The sequence below is a fragment of the Halichoerus grypus genome, chromosome 3, assembly GCF_964656455.1.
Source record: "Halichoerus grypus chromosome 3, mHalGry1.hap1.1, whole genome shotgun sequence".
Lineage (NCBI taxonomy): Eukaryota > Metazoa > Chordata > Mammalia > Carnivora > Phocidae > Halichoerus > Halichoerus grypus.
Genome location: NC_135714.1, coordinates 170,273,232 through 170,293,059, shown reverse-complemented (window position 1 = coordinate 170,293,059; position 19,828 = coordinate 170,273,232). Strand labels below are relative to the sequence as shown.

Below are 19,828 nucleotides of genomic sequence, written 5' to 3'. Positions count from 1 at the left end.
CGGTTAGTGAGGGGTCGGGGTGGGGAGGGCCCCCTGCTCACTGCACAGCCTGCCACCGTCCTGTGATGCCACTTCCCCACCGCCCCCCCCTTCAATGGGGACCACTGTTTACACAGCAGGGGCATTTGGGGAAGCACCTTCCTAGATCTGTGAGTTGGTTTTCAGAAGCTTCCTCCCCAAGGCTTCAAGGGGAAACCTCAACTGTGGCATTTCCTAGAAAAAAACAATCTGAGGTTTCTTCTTGTGGCTTTGCGATCTTAGCTGATGTTTCTGAGGGGCTGCAGATATATCACCTACCGCTCCTTACAACCTCCTGAGTGCAGCCGTCACTACCCCCATTTGGCAGATGTAGAAACTGAGGCCCAGAGAGGCTAAGAGCTACTTGCTCAAGGCTTCACTGCAGTGACCAGAGCTGGATTGGAACCCAGGCAATCTGACTCTAGGGTCCTAATCCTCACCACCAGGATCTACTTTCTTCTTGTCTAACCCATTCTATAAGATCTGGCATTTATAGTTTCCTAGGACAGAGTAAATAGTCTTCCAAAATTCAGATTCTCCTTTGGATTCTCCATTTGAAGTGCACCAGAGGACCTCATTGTTTAAAAGACTCTCGTCCCCTGGGGCGCCTGGGTGGCACAGTCGGTTAAGCGTTGGACTCTTGGTTCCGGCTCAGATCATGATCTTGGGGGTTCATGGGATCAAGCCCTGCATTGGTCTCCATGCTGAGCCTGGAGTGTGCTTGAGATTCTCTCTCCCCTCTCCCTCTGCCCCTTCCCCTGCATGCTCTCTCTCTTTCTCTCTCTCTAAAAGAAATAAAATAGGGGCACCTGGGTGACTTAGTCGGTTAAGCGTCTGCCTTCGGCTCAGGTCATGATCCCGGGGTCCTGGGATCGAGCCCCGCATTGGGCTCCCTGCTCAGTGGGAAGCCTGCTTCTCCCTCTCTCTCGGCTGCTCCCCCTGCTGTGCTTTCTCTCTCTCTCTCTGTCAAATAAATAAATAAAATCTTTAAAAAATAATAATAAACAAACAAACAAATAAATAAAATCTTTAAAAAAAACCTCTCGGGGCACCTGGGTGGCTCAGTTGGTTAAGCGACTGCCTTCGGCTCAGGTCATGATCCTGGAGTCTCGGGATCGAGTCCCGCATCGGGCTCCCTGCTCAGCAGGGAGTCTGCTTCTCCCTCTGACCCTCTTCCCTCTCATGTGCTCTCTCTCTGTCTCATTCTCTCTCTCAAATAAATAAATACAATCTTTAAAAAATAAAAATAAAAAAAACCTCTCATATCTCCTAACTGGTCTTTTACAAGAAAAATCTGACATGGAAAGTTATTTTGTTTTTATAAGTGAGGTTTCCCTATCCTTGCCTAGAGATTCCCCAGACGGTATCAATGAAAGTATCTAGTGCATTTTGCCTGGCACACAGCGAGCCCTAAATAATGATTTGTTGAATCTAATTTTGGGCCTGCATGAATCCAACTGAAAATGTCCACTCAGCCATTGCTTGACTCCTCTCCAGCCATTTGCCTGTCAAGCTGGGACCGCCCAATATATGCCCCCACGCTAGACATCTAGACCCAAGAAAAGACCCTTCTCCTTTTCTTCAAAATACACGCACTTCTACAAAGTACACGGGCTACCGGAGAAGCATGCAGTTCCTCTCTGGGGTCATCTGCTCCTGATGAGGCTTATTAAAATAGGAAACCATTTTAAAGCTAAATCATCAATCAAAAGTACTCTCCATTCTGGTATGGCTGCTTTCCACAGATAATAAAACCCCATCACTTGCTCCAAAGAAAAAGTGACCTATATAACAATGACCGCATGAATAACAATTAATCCTCCATTGAAATGTTCAAAAGCTGGAATTGTGGTAAGGCCAAGATTCCCAGGGAGTAACAGGAGCTGGTGTTTTGATTGTAAACTTGGAGCAGATAAAGGAAAGGCTATCTGAGATCAGAACTTTCAGGGGTAGGACTCAAATCCCAAATGGCAGGTACATGGGGGGTGATGTGGTCAGAACTGAACAAGAAAAAGCAAACAGTACCTGGTGCCTGAGGAAAAACAGGAAACGAGCTGTGTGTCAGTTCTGCTTGAGACGCTCTCCGAAGAATAATTTTGTAGCTGAATCATACAAGAATAAGGTTGTCAATGACTTCACCATGCCAAATAACCAAGGCAAGGGCTGTGTCTAAAGTACTCTCATAACCCGTGAAGAGCAATTCATCTCAGCCAATGGCTGTGGGTACAGAGCCACTTGGTTTTCCTCACCAAATGGATTAATCCTTTTGCACATTCTTTATCAGTGGACGTAGAAGCTCAATGGTGGTGCCTAATATGTCCCCAAAACGGTCTCCCAGGAAAATAAAGTTGCACCAAACGACGGTGAAGGAAACTGTAAGATACGAAACAGTGACCTGAGAGCTAGGAGACCCTGGTTCTGGCTTGGACCCCGACATTGACTCTCTTTGAAGCTCTGGATGAGTCCTTTGACCTTTCTGGATCTCCACTTTCACTTTCCCAACTGTAAAAAAGCCAAGCAGCTCTCATCTGGAAAGTGTGGGAGGCTGCGGGTACCCATCAGTTCCCCTGATAACAATTAAGCCCAGAGAGCTTCTTATAACATTTCACGTGAACTCAGCGCATGACCTGGCAATCCCACTGCTGGGTGTGCATCCAAGATAAATGAAAATCTATGTTCACACAAAAACCTGTACACCAATGTTTACATCAGCTTTATTTATAATTGTCCCATACTGGAAGCAACTCAAATATCCTTGGGTGAGGGAATAAACACGGACGCGTCCATACGGTGGATCACTGCTCAGGAATGAAGCATTTATACAACAACATGAGTGGATTTCAAATGCATTATGCTAAGTAGAAGAAGCACGAAGCAAAGTCTACATACTGCATGATCCCATTAAATGACATTCTGGAAAAGGCAAAACTAGAGGGGTGGAGAACGGAATTGTGGTTGCGGGGGAGGGGGTGAGGGAGAACTTGACTACAAAGGGGCAGCACAAGAAAATTTGGTGGGAGGGTGATAGAACTGTGTTGTGTCTAGATTGCAGCAGTACATGATTCTACACATTTGTCACAACTCAGGACTGAGCAAAAAGAAAAGTGAACTTTATCGTAATTAAATTTAAAAAATAAATATTAAAAATTATTTTAAAGCTCAAGCCCGGATCCTCCAGGACTGAAAAGAGAGGAAGACTCCCCAAGGAAGAGAGAGAGAGACAGATAAAGAGAAGTGTCCCCAGAGTCAACTCCAGTTCCCAAGAAGCCACCCACCCACTGCCACCTTCCCAGTGGCCTCACGGGGCACTGCTGTCCACACACCAACCATGCCCTTGTTCAATGCTCCCAGCCCATCAGACGCCAGACCAGAACACGTCACGTGACTGACTAAAAGCCCAGGGCCAACAAAGGGAAAATAAGCCCAGAGAGTAAAGCCCAATTCATTGGCTACCTGCCTAGTTCCTGCTCCATGTCAATGAACCAGAGGCCACTTCTCCTACAACCAGGTTGGCCAAAGACCTGTAGACCCAAAAACGCAAAACCAAGAGCAGCGACCTTGGTACAAAGGCCCAGTTTCCCAGCCCCTTCTCCTGAATGAGAACCCACTTCTTGATTGATTGACACTGGGAATGCCCACCTCCCTGGAGGGAGTTTTCTCCAGCAGGGTTGCCAGAGAAAAGACAGGATGCCCAATAAAGTTGAATTTCTGATAAACGATGAATAACGCTTGATATAAGTATGTCCCCTGCAATATTTGTATGTATTTTTATTTGCTAACTCTGACAACCCTCTCCTCCACCCATAGGGGTGTGGCCTCACCTCCCACACATCAGAAGGTAATTTGTTATACCCCCATCAATCTAGATTCACACACCCCATATTGTTCATCCTAGCACATCCCCTGGGGATTCGAGAACCGGCTCTGTCAGGCAAACCTCTCTAGAAACACGACCCCAAAGCAGACCAAGGTGCCAAGGAAGGGGGAGGTAAGTTCATGCAAATAGCATGCCCTCTCCAACATCTACTCCCTACCAGAAGCTGGACTCCAAGGCCAAATGTGGATGGGGTAGATGGGAAAAGGCAAACTTAGCCTGAGAATCCATTCATGAGCAGGCTGCAGAGAGGGCACCCAAGCCCTCCCAAGCCTCCCCCCAGGATACATCAGATCCTGTCAAAGGATATCATGGGTCACCCCTAGAAGACTCCCACAGATGGACCCCTCTAGGTCTTCCCCAGGCACCCCTGGGTGATTCACGGTGGTCTTTTTTTTTTTTTTAAGGGGCGGGGAGGGGCACAGGGAGAGAGAATCTTAAGCAGGCTCCATGCCCAGCATGGAGCCCGATGTGGGGCTCAATCTCACCACCCTGAAATCATGGCCTGAGCCGAAATCAAGAGTCGGACACTTCACTGACTGAGCCACCCAGGTGCCCGAGTCACAGTGGTCTTTACACTTTCCAAAGCCCTGTGATTACAGCAGGTGTCTGGGGAAGGTGCCACCCACAGGCCCCCACAACATACGAATGTGGGTGGTGCTTCCTTTCTGGGACTTTTTATTTTGCCATTGACAAAGGGAAAATCTGTCCAGAATTTATATTAAAAGCTCCAGCAGATGCTAAGCAGCTGCTTTCCATCTGTGAGGTTGACAAAACAAGGTTAAACCGAAGCCTGGGCTTTGGGTTAGCTGGGCTAGCAGGAAGGGAGTTGTGAGAAGAAAGATGGCCAAAGGTGGGAGGATCAGATCATGCCCTGCTCCTGGGGTTCTACAACATGGGTTAGAGTTCTCAGCAGGGGCCCAGATGGTGTCTCAAGTCCTCGTCTCGTCCCAGGGTTCACCACTCACACCGTTACCAAACATTCCTCAAGCCCTTCTGTGTTCCAGGCACCGGGCTAGTGCTGTGGTTACAAAGATACACACAAAACAGTGCTGGCACTCAAGGAGCTCACGTCCCGGGGACCACCACCACCACAACAGGCCAAGACGGTAACAGAGCTGAGTCTGGGGAGAGGGGCTGCAGTGGGCAGGTGGGCTGGGTTTCCTGGAGGCCATGTGTGAGCTGGGTCTCAAAGGAGGAGGAGGGTCACGGCTTGGAGATTGGAGAGGGATGGCACTCCAGGCAGAGGCCTCAGCCCAGACAAAGTCACGGAGGCGAGAAGCTGAGAGTGTGCAGGGTGTACTCGGCAGGACGCGGGAGCATGAAATCAGAGTGGCGAGAGATAAGAATGGAGGGTCTGGGGGGCCTGGCAGGACAAGTTGAGGCTTTTTCACTCACTCCTGAGCAGCCATGAGGGCTTTTCACGCGTCAGAGTACAATGTCCCAGGCGCATCTCAGAAAGGCTACTCCAGGTATGTCCAGAGTTGGGGTACCAACGTTTGCGGAGGCCAGGGCAGGAGGGGTAGAGAGCAGGAGACAGATCTGAAAAGCATTCAGGAGGCCATTCATCAGCAGAGCCGGAGATTAACAGGAGGCGCGCGGTGAGGGGGGCAGAGGAAGGGAACTCCCCGCTTCCGGTCCCATGGTTGTTCAGCATCACCTAAATAAACTGACTTTCGACACCAGGGGGCAGCACTGTGGTTTCGTTCTGGCAAACTCCATCTAGCACACCTCCAGGCTCCCTGGCGCCACCAATCAAACCCTATCCTCAAACCCCAGGACACAAGTTCCAACAAAAGCAGCTCTCCAGTCTGCGGCCCATCCCAGCCTCTCCCTGATCATTTCAGCCATAGCTACGTGGCTGCGGCCAGGCCCGGATCTATCTGCGGAAACAGGGTATCAGGGTCCCGCTGGATTTTTAGTGGTCACCATGGCGATGTCCTGAAGGCATCAAGGATGTCACACAAGGTACAAGAATGCGGCCCAATCACAGCGGAAGGAACGTGGGGCACGGAGCCCCTGATAAGGAGTCCGGAGCACTGCCCCGACTGGAGCTCCGCAACCTTGCTGTCCAGTAACGAGCACGCAAAGGCCACAGTCCTATTGGGTCTCAGGATCTTGCTGAGGATGAAGATGAGTACCTACGGCTCAGTGCTGCCGCCCACTGTTCTCGTCCTGCCATTACACTCAGTGGCCCTGAACACCCCCCACTCCGCAGAGGAACCTCTCAGGGCAGGGCTCTGACCTAGGACGGTCACCTCACCCCAGGGCGGGGGGTGCTAATACCCAGCAGCTGAACATGTGAGCCGAAGGCAGCGGGAAGGCAGCTAGGAATTGGGTCAGAGCAACCACAGGGGGATGGCTAGAAGGACGGAGGGGCGCTAGAGACGCAGGGCCCACTACCAGGGAGGCTCTTCGCATCCAGTGGCAGGAGTGACGGGTGCCCGGCTGTGGCAGAGCCGTCGCCCATCCTCGTGTCGTGGGGAGGCTTGAGGAGGCGAGAGGAGGACTACACAGCGGGCCAGACGTCGGGCTGCAGCCCCCCGCAAGCCAGACCCAGCCCCTGGCTCTTTCTGTACAGCTCACAAGCCAAGACTGGTTTTTATCTTTTTAAATGGTTGAAAAAAAATCAAAGCACAAATAATAGTTGTGGCAGAAGCCATAGGGTCTGCAAAATCTAGAATATCTTCTGCCTGGCCTTTTTACAGAAGTTTGCCAACTCCTGGACTAGCTGAGGTGTCTCCAGGCCGAGATGCTGATGGGGGGTCAGGCCGCCCTGCCACACTGTCCCTGAGAGCTCTGCGGCTCCTCCAGCCCCCGGAGGCCTCGCCTGCCCGCCCTGGGACCCCCACAGCCGGCGCGAGACCCAGCTGCTCTCCTCACTGCCGCCACCGGGGAGAGGGGACAGGACCCGCTGTTGAACAAGGGTCGGGGAGAGTCAGAAGGAGCCGGAAGGAGAGCAGCTTCGCTCAAATGTGCTGATTTCCAAGGCTCTCTCTGGGCCTGTGCCTGGCACAGCCGTTTGACTGGGGGGCCGATGCTCCGCCTTGGAACTCGGTCAGGGATTACACGACTCTCTGAGGCCTCAGAAAAATACTTCAGCAGTTCTGGTAGGCCCTGATTTGCCAGAAAGTTCCCCTGTGCCCAGCGCAACTCACAGGACTTGTCAAAATGACCTCCTTTCATGCTGCACGTCCCTTCTCAACAAGGAAAACCTGCTGACGGTTCAGTTCTTTTGTTAACAACCAAAATTTAAAAAAAAAGAAAGAAAGAAGGAAGAAAAAAAAATCCTCAGTTCTTGCTCCTTCTGAGAGGAGAGGAAGTCATTCGTAACATAAATAAATGAAGCAAGATGTTCACCCTCCAGTAATTTCTTGCTCTGTCTCCTGTCTCCGATAGCAGGTACCATGTGACCGAAGAACAAGAATGCCTAATGACGAGAGTCACCGTGCCAGACACTGTGCCCTGCAGGCCCTTTCCCCACATCGTCACTGCAGTGCGGGCAGGGCTCCTACCCTCCCCAGGATAGCAGTGGTCTTGGGAGCCTGAGGATCACGGCGTCCTAGGCCAAGTTCTGTCCTCAGCGCCTGCACTAAGGGCCCCGGAGGCAGCAGCCTCCAAAAAGGAGGCCAAGAGGTAGCAGAAGCCATGGGTAGCATGTGGAGGCCATTGTCCTGACTCTGAACTTCGGCGGCTACGTGGCACCTCCTCGAAGCCTACACGCACGGAGTCAATGAGATAACCCGGGCAATATGTCTGCCTGTAGAATGCCCTCAATAAGTGTTTGTTTCCCTCACATTTCCTTGGCCCCCCAAATGGAGGTCATACCATCAACTCCTTTCTCACAGGGCGGCTTTAAGGCTCGGATGGGTAAGGGTGCAGTGAAGCCCCTGTGATCGTGCAGTCATTCAGCAAACATTTCTTAAACACCTGCTAGGTGCCACTTCCCGGACTAGGTTCTGAGGTGCAGGTGAACAAGAAACACTCCTTGCCCTGATGGAGATGTAAGTCCACTTTTCATAAATAAAGATGGTGTGCTTTTCATTACTCGAGGCCGGGCTCCTTGTGTTCAAGAGGTGGAGAGCAAACATGCTGGCCCGTGGGCTTCCTATTCCACTGTTAACAGTCTCGTGACCTGAGAATGGTTATTGGAGCCTTCATTTCTTCACCTGTAAAATGGGGTACTGTTCATGAAAATCAAATGAAATAATGTGAATGGAAGAAAGCACTTGACATGGTCTGTGCCATATGGTAGACATTAAACATGTTAATCAGATAAACAATGTAAGGAAGCACAAGCATATTCACCGTAAAGACTGAGGCTGTAGGGAAAGCTCTGGTAACCTGAGTCTGGAGCTTTCCCTACAGCCTGGGGAGGGGGCATTGGGGAGGGGGGACTGGGGCCTCAGATGTTGCCTCTTTCACACACCCACCCCCTTCTGCCATCGGTCTTCCCCGACCCCCTAAACAATGCCTTCCACAAAGGCAGTGCTTGTGGATATGTTAATAATGTTAATCACTCCCATTTGTTGAGCACTTACTATATGCTGACACCCAGCACCCCATTGAATTTTCACTATAAGCCTGTAAGGAGGCACTATTTTCATCTCCCTCTTACAGATGGGAAAGGTGAGGCACGGAGTTTTGGTACACTGCCCAAGATCACATAGCTGGTGGTGATCCGGGATTTGAACCCTAGTGCATCTGACTACAGGGCCCACAGTTAACCCCTGAGCTATATGATCTGAATCGTGGGTGGGGCTGGGCAATGGCAATGAGCCCAGGGTGCGAATGTTTGTTAAGCACTGACTCTGTGCCACACACCCCTGCACTGTGTCTTAAAGAGATCTTAAAAATATAACAACAACCAGGGGGCGCCTGGGTGGCTCAGTCGGTTAAGCCTCCGGCTCTTGATTTCAGCTCAGGTCATGATCTCATGGGTCCTGAGATCGAGCCCTGCCTCGGGGTGTGTGCTGGGCTGGAGCCTGCTTAAGATTCTCCCTTTCCCTCTGCTTCTGCCCCTTCCCCCCTCACCACGTGTGCATGTGCTCTCTCTCTCTCGCTCTAAATATATATATATCAACACCGTTATTACCTGCATCAGCTAGGAACGGTGCCATGAAAGAGGACCTCACCTGTCTTCTCTGTGTCCGTGATTTCCAGAGTTATAATTAGGGCTTTTCTATAAGAATAACAGTGCTGACTCTGTGCCAGGCATGCCCTAAGCACTTCGCAGATATTAAGATGGCTACTACCGTTAGCCTCACTTGGAGGAAACAGGGTCACTTGGCCAGGGTTACCTGGGCTGTAGGTGGCAGGGCCGGATCCAAACCCAGGCAGTGGGGCTCTAGAGCCTCTGTTCACAGCCCAGCATGCTCCCTCCTTGAGCCGCGCGGGGGCTCAGGGTGCTGTGGAGAAGCAGGGCCCCTTCTCCCTAGACAACTGTGATTCAGTAGACAATGGGCTCAGTTTCCCTCGGGCCCTGAAGAAAGCTTTGCACCTCTGGTTTGCGCACATGGTGGAATGAGAATTCCTTTGATTGAAATATTGCCCAGGAAAGTGGTGTATTTAGCCCCAAATTCTCACCCCCAGTGGGATCTCCCTCACATTAACGTTTGGGCACCCCTGGCCTTTGCCAATGACTGACAACATCCAAACTAGTCAAAATGAAACCCCGGAAAACCAGGGGCCACCAGCACTCCTCAAAACTGTCATGGTCATCAGAAACAAGGGGACACTGTCTGGGACACGGTCACAGCCAAGAGGAGCCTAAGGACACATGATGACGAAACGTAGTGTGGCATCCTGGATGGCCTCCTGGAACAGAGGGAGGATATTAGGGACAGATCAAGGAAATCTGAATAAAGTACAGACTTGTAGTTAATAAAACGCCCAACACTGGGCCGTTAATCGTAACAAAAGTACCATAATTATAGGGGAGACTGGATATGGGGTATATGGGAACTCTCTATACTATCTCTGCAGTTTTTCTGGAAATCTAAAACTGTTCTAAAAATAAAGCCTATTATAAAAAATATATACTCATTAATGATACTACTTAATTTTACTGCTGTGTCTACTTTTTCATATCTCAATTTGTCTTGGTCAGCTTGGGCTATAACAAAATCCCATAGATCGGGTGGCTTAAAAAACAGACTTTTAGTTGTTACAGTTCTAAAGGGTAGAAAGTCCAAGATCAAGGTGCCAGCAGATTTGATTCTTGGTGAGGCCCCCTCCTGGCCTTCAGATGCCTGCCTTCTCCCTGTGTCTTCACCCGGCTGAACCTCTGGTGTCTTTTCCTTTCCTTACAGGGACACTGATCCCATCATGTGGGCTCCACCCTCATGACCTCTCCTAAACCTAGCCACCTCCCCAAAGCTTCCCCTCCTAATCCCATTATATTGGGGGTTAGGGCTTCAACATATAGATTTTGGGAGGACACATTCAATCCATAACACAGTTGAGGTCATCAAGAATGGAAGAATGCCCTCTTTTTTAAAGGAAGAATATCCTCCCTCTTATAACAACACGGATGACCCAGAAGACATTACGTTAAGTGAAATAAGCCAGTCACAAGACAAATACCGCATGATTCCATTCATATGAGGAATCTGAGACAGTCAAACATACAGAAGCAGACACTAGAATGGTGGCTACCAGGGGTTGGGGGGGCAGGGGAGGGGGCAAGTGTTGTCCAATGGGTATAAAGTTACCATTATACCTGATGAGTAAGTTCTGGGGATCTGCTGCACAACTTCGTGCCTCTAGTTAACAATGCAGTACTGTGCACTTAAAAATGTGTTAAGAGGGTAGATCTCATGTTAGTATTCTTACCACAAAACCAAAACAAACCAAACAACAACAACAAAAGCAAAAACAAAAGCCACAACAACAACAAAATGAAAGGGACACAAAGGACCTTTTGGAGGTAATGGATATGTTCATTGCCTTGATTGTGGTAATGCTATCGTGGGTATATACCTAAGCCCAAATTTATGTAATCATATACATCAAATATGTGCAATGGTTTGTAAGTCAGTTATGCTTCAATAAAACGTGGAAGAAAGAAAAAAGAAAAGAAGAAGAATGTGATCTCTCCTACCTCATTGCAGGGCGCCTTCCCCCCAGCAGGCACAGGGAGGCCCATCCTGTGGGACAGGAGGAACACACTTCCCTAGGCACGGGGCGCCCCCAGCCAGTCCAGCCCCATCTTTACTGGAAGCATCACTTCCAGAAGAAATAACCTGTGTTCCTAGAGTTGGGGTTACAAGGGGTTTCTTCAAACCCAGGGATGGCGCGGGACTGGGATAGGAGGGCAGCCTCTGTCGGGTAGGTAGGAAGCCCCTCTCGGAGCTGGGTGGCCGCTAGGAGGCGCTGTGCCAATCACTAGCCAGGCCCGCCTGGGGACCAGAGAACGACACCGGGAGCGGCTCCAGGGGCTGCTGGGGGGGACAAGCAGGTGAGCGCAGGGCCGCTGATTGCACGGCACGGTGGCTTCCAAGTAAACGTGTGTCATCAAGCCTCAGCTGGGCCATTTCCCAGCTCAAGCGGCCCCAGGCAAACCACATGTCCCCTTTAAGACTCAGTTTCTTCGAATGAAAAATGGAGATGATGCGACACCTACTTCATGTGATTGCTGTCGAGATGAAAGGAAAACACATGTTACTGTTTAGATACGAAGGTAACCACCCGAGACCTAAACAGAGAAAGCTCAAGTAGCTCCATTTGGAATGGGGGCCGGGGGTTGGGAAGGATGAGGGAAGGGACTGTTGCTTTGATTTAACCATGGGTATCCGTTATTTGGATAGAATGACGCAAAACACATTTAAAAGGGAGATCGTGCACATGAAGCTCTCAGCCCTGCGTCCGCACCCAGAGCAAACACAGGGCAAATGGTGCAGACGGTGCCCCTGGGAGTCAGAAGATTCTCGCTGTCTCTTGAGGCATTCATTCCCTGGGGCTTCCTGGGAAGGCAGAAGGGATGATGATGATGGGAGTCTAGAAAACCTCAACAAGCGAGACTGACGGACACTAACTTGACCAAACGTTAGCACACCCAGCAAGCAGATCTCTCTTGAAGTTTGCAGGTGATTTGAGAACAAATTCATAGCAGCTTGTAAGTGTATGGAGCTGGTTAACCCAGCTGGTTAGGGTGCAGCCTAGAAATCAGAGAGAGGTAGGTCAGGAAGGGCTGCCATAAATCTCATATCATGAAACCATATATTTGTGACTGAAAGGAGCCCAGGAGGCTTGGTAGTGTCCCTGGCCGTTTGAAGTTGATGTCTTGAAAGGCGGCTGGGCCCCAGTCTTGTCAACCCCTCCTCCTGCCAGACCTCGGTACCACCTAGGGACATCCTTAAGTGAACCGTGGCTGTAACCTGGCGTGGTTTTGGAGCTGTGGTTACACAGGCAGACCCAGATCAGGAAAGTCCCGTAGGCATCTGCACCTGCCAGCTCAGCACGAGCCCGTACAGGTGACAGTCTCCCCCACCTTCATCAGCACCGCGGACCTTGTGCCTCACCCCCACACACGCACACACACGCCACCGCACACACCCTGCATCCCACCCTCCACAGGCACACACGCGCATCAACACGTGCACACGCATGCGCATGCCACCGCACACACCCTGCATCCCACCCTCCACAGGCACACACGCGCGCATCAACACGTGCACACACGCATGCGCACGCCACCGCACACACCCTGCATCCCACCCTCCACAGGCACACACACGCATCAACACGTGCACACACGCATGCGCACGCCACCGCACACACCCTGCATCCCACCCTCCACAGGCACACACGCGCATCAACACGTGCACACACGCATGCGCACGCTCCTGCGGAGGGGCAGGCACAGGATACGGAGTCCGAGGCTCTGGGCTCTTGCCACCCGTCCGTAATGACTTCGCCATAATTTAACTGAGCTGAGATTTCCACACCTACAAGCACAGACCTACCTCCAAAGAGCCATGGCAAAGACAAATAGGAAACAAAAAGTCTGTGAAAGAGCTGTATAAATGGCAAATCAGTTTATGAAATTGTAAACCGTTGTTGTTATTAATTAAGTGGTCAGTCCTGCTTTAGATTACAGCTGACCCGTAAACAACAGAGGGTTAGGGGCACCAACCCTCCTGCACAGTCGAAAATCCATGAATAATTTTGACTCCCCCAAAATGTAACTACTAATAGCTACTGTTGATTGGAAGCCTGACTGAGAACATAAACAGTTGATTAAAACAGATTTTGTATGTCAAATGTCTCATGCACTGTATTCTTATGGTAATTTAGAGAAAAGAAAATGTTTTTAAGAAAATCCTAAGGAAGAGAAAATCGCTATACCGTATTCATAAAAAAAAATCCACGTACAAGGTGACCCACACAGGTCAAACCCGTGTTGTGCAAGGGTCAACTGTATATAAAATGTGATTTCTTCATCCAGGGAACTAAGAAGGAGGAGTGGCTAGGGGCAGGCCCAGAGTAGGGAGAGAAAAGGTCAGAAGCAAGAGCCTCAACAGCAGCCCCTGGGCAGAACTTTCTGGACCTGCCTGTGCCTCGGGCGGGACCAGAAACTGAAGAGTGAATCTGCACCAGCCACAGGATGCAAGGAAGGAAAAGGTTGTCTTTACTCAGCTAATTGACCAAGTTCATTTTTATTCTTAAAGAGACACCAACCCCCCAAAGAGCAGGGCAGCCAGTGGGGTCCCACAAGGATGTGCATTCCCCACCAGTGGGCAGGCAAGCTCCTCATTCAGTTCCTGTCCCATTTCTTCCGTGGCCTCCTGGCGGGACACCTGTGCCTGGGAAGTTCTGCACTCCAGGAGGCGGAGGGGAAGCTGATGGAAAGCAGTGAGCCTTTGCGGGGAGGGCTCTGAGACCTGGGGGGGGTTTCGATTGTGAAACAGTGAGTCACTCCCTTCCTGCTATGGTCCCACTCATTTCGTGAGTGGGGAAAGGAGACAGGTTTAACTCTAGGAAACAAGCTCATTTGCATGAACATTTGCATAGATGTACATAAATTATGCCTTCCTACGAAATAATCTGAGCTTGAGTAAAGGCAAAAAGGAAATGTGCCTTTCTGTTCCTCTTCCCCATCTGCTTTTCTTCCTCCCCTCTCACTACTTTTTTTTTTTTTTAATGAGAGAGAGAGAGAGAGAGAGAACATGAGCAGGGGAGGGGAGGGGCAGTGGGAGAGGGAGAAGCAGACTCCCCGCTGAGCAGGGAGCAGATCCTGGGACTCCAGGATCATGACCCAAGCTGAAGGCAGACACTTAACCAACTGAGCCACCCAGGGGGCCCCACTTTCTTAAACACACCAAAACAACCTGAAGCTTCCATCAGCAAAAAGTACATGCCCATGCCTCTATTACGCAGAGATTTCTGGACTGCCGAAGTCCTGCTTTCTTCCCCGTTTGCCCCCTACCTCATCCACAAGTTCACTCACACGTTGTCCACAGAAGTGAAGAATTCGTGAGCTCCAAGGGCATGGTGTGGTGAAGCGGACTGGAAGCTTCGGGAGGGGGGCGTGTTTTATGTGCTGCACTGTCTCCCAGTGCTTACGGCTGGACAGACAAGACCGCGTTGACCGCTGTAGAAAGGAGGAAACTGAGGCTCACGCATGGCTGTGGTGTGGCTGGCTTCAGGCAGCTTGCTCTGGACACCACCAAAGCCCTAACCAGGGTCCAGAGCTCTCTCCACAGGACCGCACTGACACGTTATACTGGCAAAACGGCACGTTGGGCAGGCCCACCTTGTGAGCTAAGAGCCCCTTTCCAGCAGTGTTCACCCACGGAAGCGGAGCACGAAGATGAGTCAGGCCTGGAGCTGGGACAGAGTTGTGCCAAGGCCTCCACGGGCCGCAGTGCATACAGGCGTGTGTCACCTGTCCCCATCTGAGCTGCTCCTGAAGCCGGCAGCTCGGAAGGCTCGTGGGGACTGGCATTTGTCCCAGGAACAGAGGCCAAGGGCAAATCGCTTCTTAATTACTGCTTACAGTGCAAGTTTTTGCTCTGGCCTGGACAATGGCCAATCCCCCAAAACACATTGAATCTCTTATCAGCCTGCAGTCAGTTGATCCTGGGAATTGAGCCTTGTCTGACCCGTGGATTCTACTGTAACTGGAGAAGCTGCAGCAAGCACCCAGCCCCAGGCTCCTCTCTGCAGCTTGAAGCTGCCCAAAGGCCCTTCTCCCACCTGCTCTCCCCCGACCCCAGGCACCCCAGCCCTTCAGATGGTCTGTGGCCAGGCCCTCCTTCTCAGGGGCCTCTCCCACTAGCATGGACTCTACCGCGTGCCCGAAGGCTCCAAAAGGCACAGTTCCTAGGCCCCCCCCAATCCGCCACCCCCTTTGCAGCCACATAGTATTCATCATCAATCTCTCATCTCGTTTTTAGGCACAACCCTCTGGGGCAGGCAAAAAAGCCCCCCGCCAAAAAAAGTGACTTTCCCCATCTTACAGTAAAGAAACTGAGATTTAGAGAGTATAACAGACACCCAGCATTGACAATAAATAACCCCAAATCTCAGTGGCTTGACACGATCACTTCACTTCTTGCTCATACTACTGTCTAATGTGGGCTGGCTGGCTTTCTGGGTGGCTGTGCTCTAAGGGGACACTCAGGGATGGAGACTCCTTTCATCCCGGGACACCACTATCTCTAACGTTTACCTGGAGAGGTAAATGTGAGGAGGATGACACAGGTGGATTTGTGGTGAGGCCGGAAATGGCATATGGCACTTCTGCACATGGCCAGAACTAGTCCCGGGACTGCTAACTGCAGGGGAGCTTGGGGAACATCAGCTTTCTGTGGGTCCCAGAAGAGGAAATGGACAGGGAGCATCCGATCACTCTCTGCCCCAGAGGGGACAGTGATGTTAACTTTCATCCATGGAGTTCCATGTGGGGAGCATGGCCCTAGCAGCTATATAATCATCTCATTCAATCCCCATGACAACTCAATGAATATTACTCATCTTTTTTCACATGCAGAGATTCAAAGAATCCAGAGCTCTGAGTCCAAATCCCCTGCTCTGACATATGAATACATTTTCCTTGGACAAAGATGAACATAGAGAAGACTATAATCCTTTTCGGCCATCCTATCTCCCACCTCAGATCCCTCCCCAGTTCACCGTTGTTAACAGTTTGATGTATATCTGGATCTTTTTGTACATGCGTTTATATGCATGTATGTACTCACAGTGATTATCCAATTGATTTATCATTTTCTTGAAAAAGTAGAACTATATTATATACATAATAATGCAACAAAATCAAACACACACCTCCTATAAACATTTGGTGCTTTTTCTACCAGATCATACAGCCTCCCAGATTTCCCCCACACAGTAATTCCTTTGGAATAAGGTACAGTCTCTAGAAGGTTTTGGCTACAATGTAGGTACTGCACAAGGCCAGTGTAAATCACGAAGAGCCAACAGTCATTCACACCCTAGCGCGACATCAGTTGTCTCTGTAGGGCCGGACCCAGCAGGACTACGCGCGGGTCTGATGCCTTCTCTTCTCCAGCAGCCCGGCCCTTGGCCCATTGCCCAGTTTGAGGACATGCTCATCTGTACCCTAGACTCTGCTGGATGTGGACAATCTCTCATCAAACCACCCAGAATATTGGGGGCTGAGGGAATGGATTTCTGAGGTTGAAGAAATACCCTTTTTGAAAGGGGGACTCTAGGAAGCCAACTCAAAAAACAGCCTGAGTCTGGACAGCTGCGTATACTGTACCCTAAGGGGTATCTCATGTAATCCTAGCAATCCCTGCTATGCAGAAAGGTGGGTTTGGTTAGCCTCATTTTACAGTTGGGTACCCCAAATCCGAGGCGGGGAGGTAGACTGATCAAAGTGGGCATGCAAAACCATTCCCTTACTTTCATGGATCCTGCCTTCTGAGTCTGGGACCATCACCCTGAGTGGGGCCTGTCCTTAAAGCCCCTAAAACCTGGGGCTTTATTTATTAAGCTTCTACTTTCTAGTGCCAAATAGGGCACCAGGGATTTGAACCAAACCTAAAAATGATTCAAAATTCACCAAACTATGTGAACTTTGAACCAAGCTTGATCATTATTTCATTGGCCTCTGAATCACATTTAGAGGAACCTACTTTATATCTCCTACCCATTCTCAAAGACCTAATGGAAATCCTATCTCCTAGGTGAAGCTGCTTTGATGTCTTCATTTGAGGTGATCTGAGCTCTTGAGCACTTAATGTCTGTACAATTAATGGATCAATCAATCAGCTTCACCTTGTACCAGCTCTTCTTTGGGGCTGGGCTGTTATTTAAATAATTTGCTTTCATAATTTATCAGGAGCTTCTATCCTATCTCCCCAAATAGAGGATAATCTCCTTGAGGGCAAAGGCTCTCCTGACTATGACCATGAGCCCCAGAGAACTCAGCCCGACGCCTTACACACAGAAGGTGTTCAACACACACTAGGGGGTGTAGATCATTTCCTTGTTTTAATACTTTCATATTTGATACTGTCTTATGCTCACCTAACAGGATAATGAGGTTTCTAAATGATCTCATCTCCTTTCATTAGCACATGTCAATCACAATTTGCTCTCCTCTCAACTCTTTTTCACCAACTGTGTTGAAATTTGAGAAACTTATCTCATCACCATCATCATCTTCATCACCATCACCATCAACACCACCATTATCATCACCACTATCATCATCATCACCTTCATCACCATCATCACCACCATAATCACCACCACCATCATCACCATCATCATCTCCATCACCATCACCATCAACACTACCACTATCATCACCACCACTATCATCATCATCACCTTCATCACCATCATCATCACCACCATAATCACCACCACCATCATCACCATCATCATCTCCATCACCATCACCATCAACACCACTACTATCATCGTCATCACCTTCATCACCATCATCATCACCACCATAATCACCACCACCATCATCACCATCATCATCTCCATCACCATCACCATCAACACCATTGATGTCTCCCACTCCCTCTCTCTTCCTTTCTATTTCCTGCTCAAAAGTTTCACCAGGCCCAAGAACAGCAAGGAACATGGGAGCGGTGAAGCAATGGCATCATCGTCATCACCTTCATCACCATCATCATCACCACCATAATCACCACCACCATCATCACCATCATCTTCATCACCATCAACACCACCACTATCATCACCCCACTATCATCATCATCACCTTCATCACCATCATCATCATCAACCCCATCATCACCACCACCATCATCATCACCATCATGCCACCACCACCACCACCATCATCATCATCATCTAGCAAGTGTCTGCTATTGGCCAGGCACTTGCTATAAGCAGCCGGCATGACAACAGTGATCCCCACGTTCCCTTATCCCACTGTTTCCATCACACCATTATCACCCCACCCCAGAGGCTCCCCAGACATTCTCTCACTGAATCCTCCCAACAGCTCTACGACTGCTCACATGTCTGAGGTCCCCACCATTCTTCGGGCACTGTGTGATGTTCACGACAGGAAGTACATCATTTAATCCTCTAGACAGCCCTACAAGGTAAGTGCATTTTTCCATTTTGCAGATGAAGAAACTGAAGCTTAGAGAGGTTTAGTAACTCACTTAAGATCTCACAGCAACTTCCCTGAATGCTTAGTAATTATCGAAACTGGGTGATGGTTAAGTGGTAGCTTAGTGAAAACCTTCTTCTGCATGAATTTGACATTTTTCTTAATAAACATTTAAAGTAAAAAGTTATTTCAAGCAAAAAAATAAAAAAGAACTCTATCAAAACAGCCCCCAGCTCTAACTCACTCACAGGTACATCCTAAGAACCCCGTATACAGTAGGTGTTCAATAGTTATTGAATGAAAACCAAATGAATGAAGAGGTTATGCAGTACGTCCGAGGTCCCACAGCAAGTAAAGTCAGTGGCTGAGCCAGGAGGGCCTCAGATGTGCCTCACTCCAAAGCCCACATGCCTCTGGCCACGCCAAGCTGCCTTCTCCTCTTTCTCAGGGAGGGGAAAGGAATTGCCACCACCTGGGAATTCCTTTGCAGGGATTTCAACGGTCTCTGGAAAAGAAGTCCCCTCCACAGGCATTTTACCCATGTCCTCTCATTCTAAATGCACTCCAGGATCTGAGCTGGCCAGCACACCTGACTTCTGACAGTAAGATGCCTTCCTATTCAATTTCAGTGCTTAGATCGATACTGGGGCTGCCGAGTTCACAGAAAGAAATTGATTAAATCTTGATCAATATGAACAGCACGGCATGGTCACCTGACTCAGCTGCTTCTCTTTCTGTCTCCCACTCCCTCTCTCTTCCTTTCTATTTCTTGCTCAAAAGTTTCACCAGGCCCAAGAACAGCAAGGAACATGGGAGCGGTGAAGCAATGGCATGTTGCGGGGTCAGCTGGAAAGTGGGAGCCCACTGTGCCACCTGCTGGGTCTAAGTCTCCTAGATCTAGACCCAGGAGAACCAGAGGCAGGGCAAGGGTTCTCCACATGGAGGGGCTCGCACCGTGCCCGGCACAGGGCAGGCACTGGATAACGTGCACTCCCTCGGGCCCTCCTGCCTGCCGGCCAGACCTTCTACAGCACAACTCTGCCTCCGGAGACGCCTCCTTCACGTGCTAACTTGCAAATGTGTTACCTGGCTTAGCTATTCCATTCTTCCGCCATTGGCCCCCCAGTCCTTCACTCAAACGAGCTCACGGTAATAACCCAGGACAAGGGGCTTTCTGTATAGTATCCTTGATCTTCAGAACTTTTTCAGTCAGATATCATCATCCCCCTTTTAGAGCTAAGGAAGCAGAGGCTTTAGGATGAAAAGTAGCATATCAGGATCATACAGCTGGTAGGTGGTTGAGCCCCGGCCACCTACTACCTGGGGGGTGGGGGGGAATTCGGGTG

At 49.8% G+C, this 19,828-nt stretch overlaps 1 protein-coding gene across 11 annotated transcripts in view; it reads right to left on the bottom strand.

Annotated features, from left to right (window-relative positions):
- The window catches only part of ANK1 (ankyrin 1), a 207,505-nt gene that overhangs the window by 147,994 nt on the left and 39,683 nt on the right, over positions 1-19,828 (bottom strand). The window lies entirely within an intron of this gene.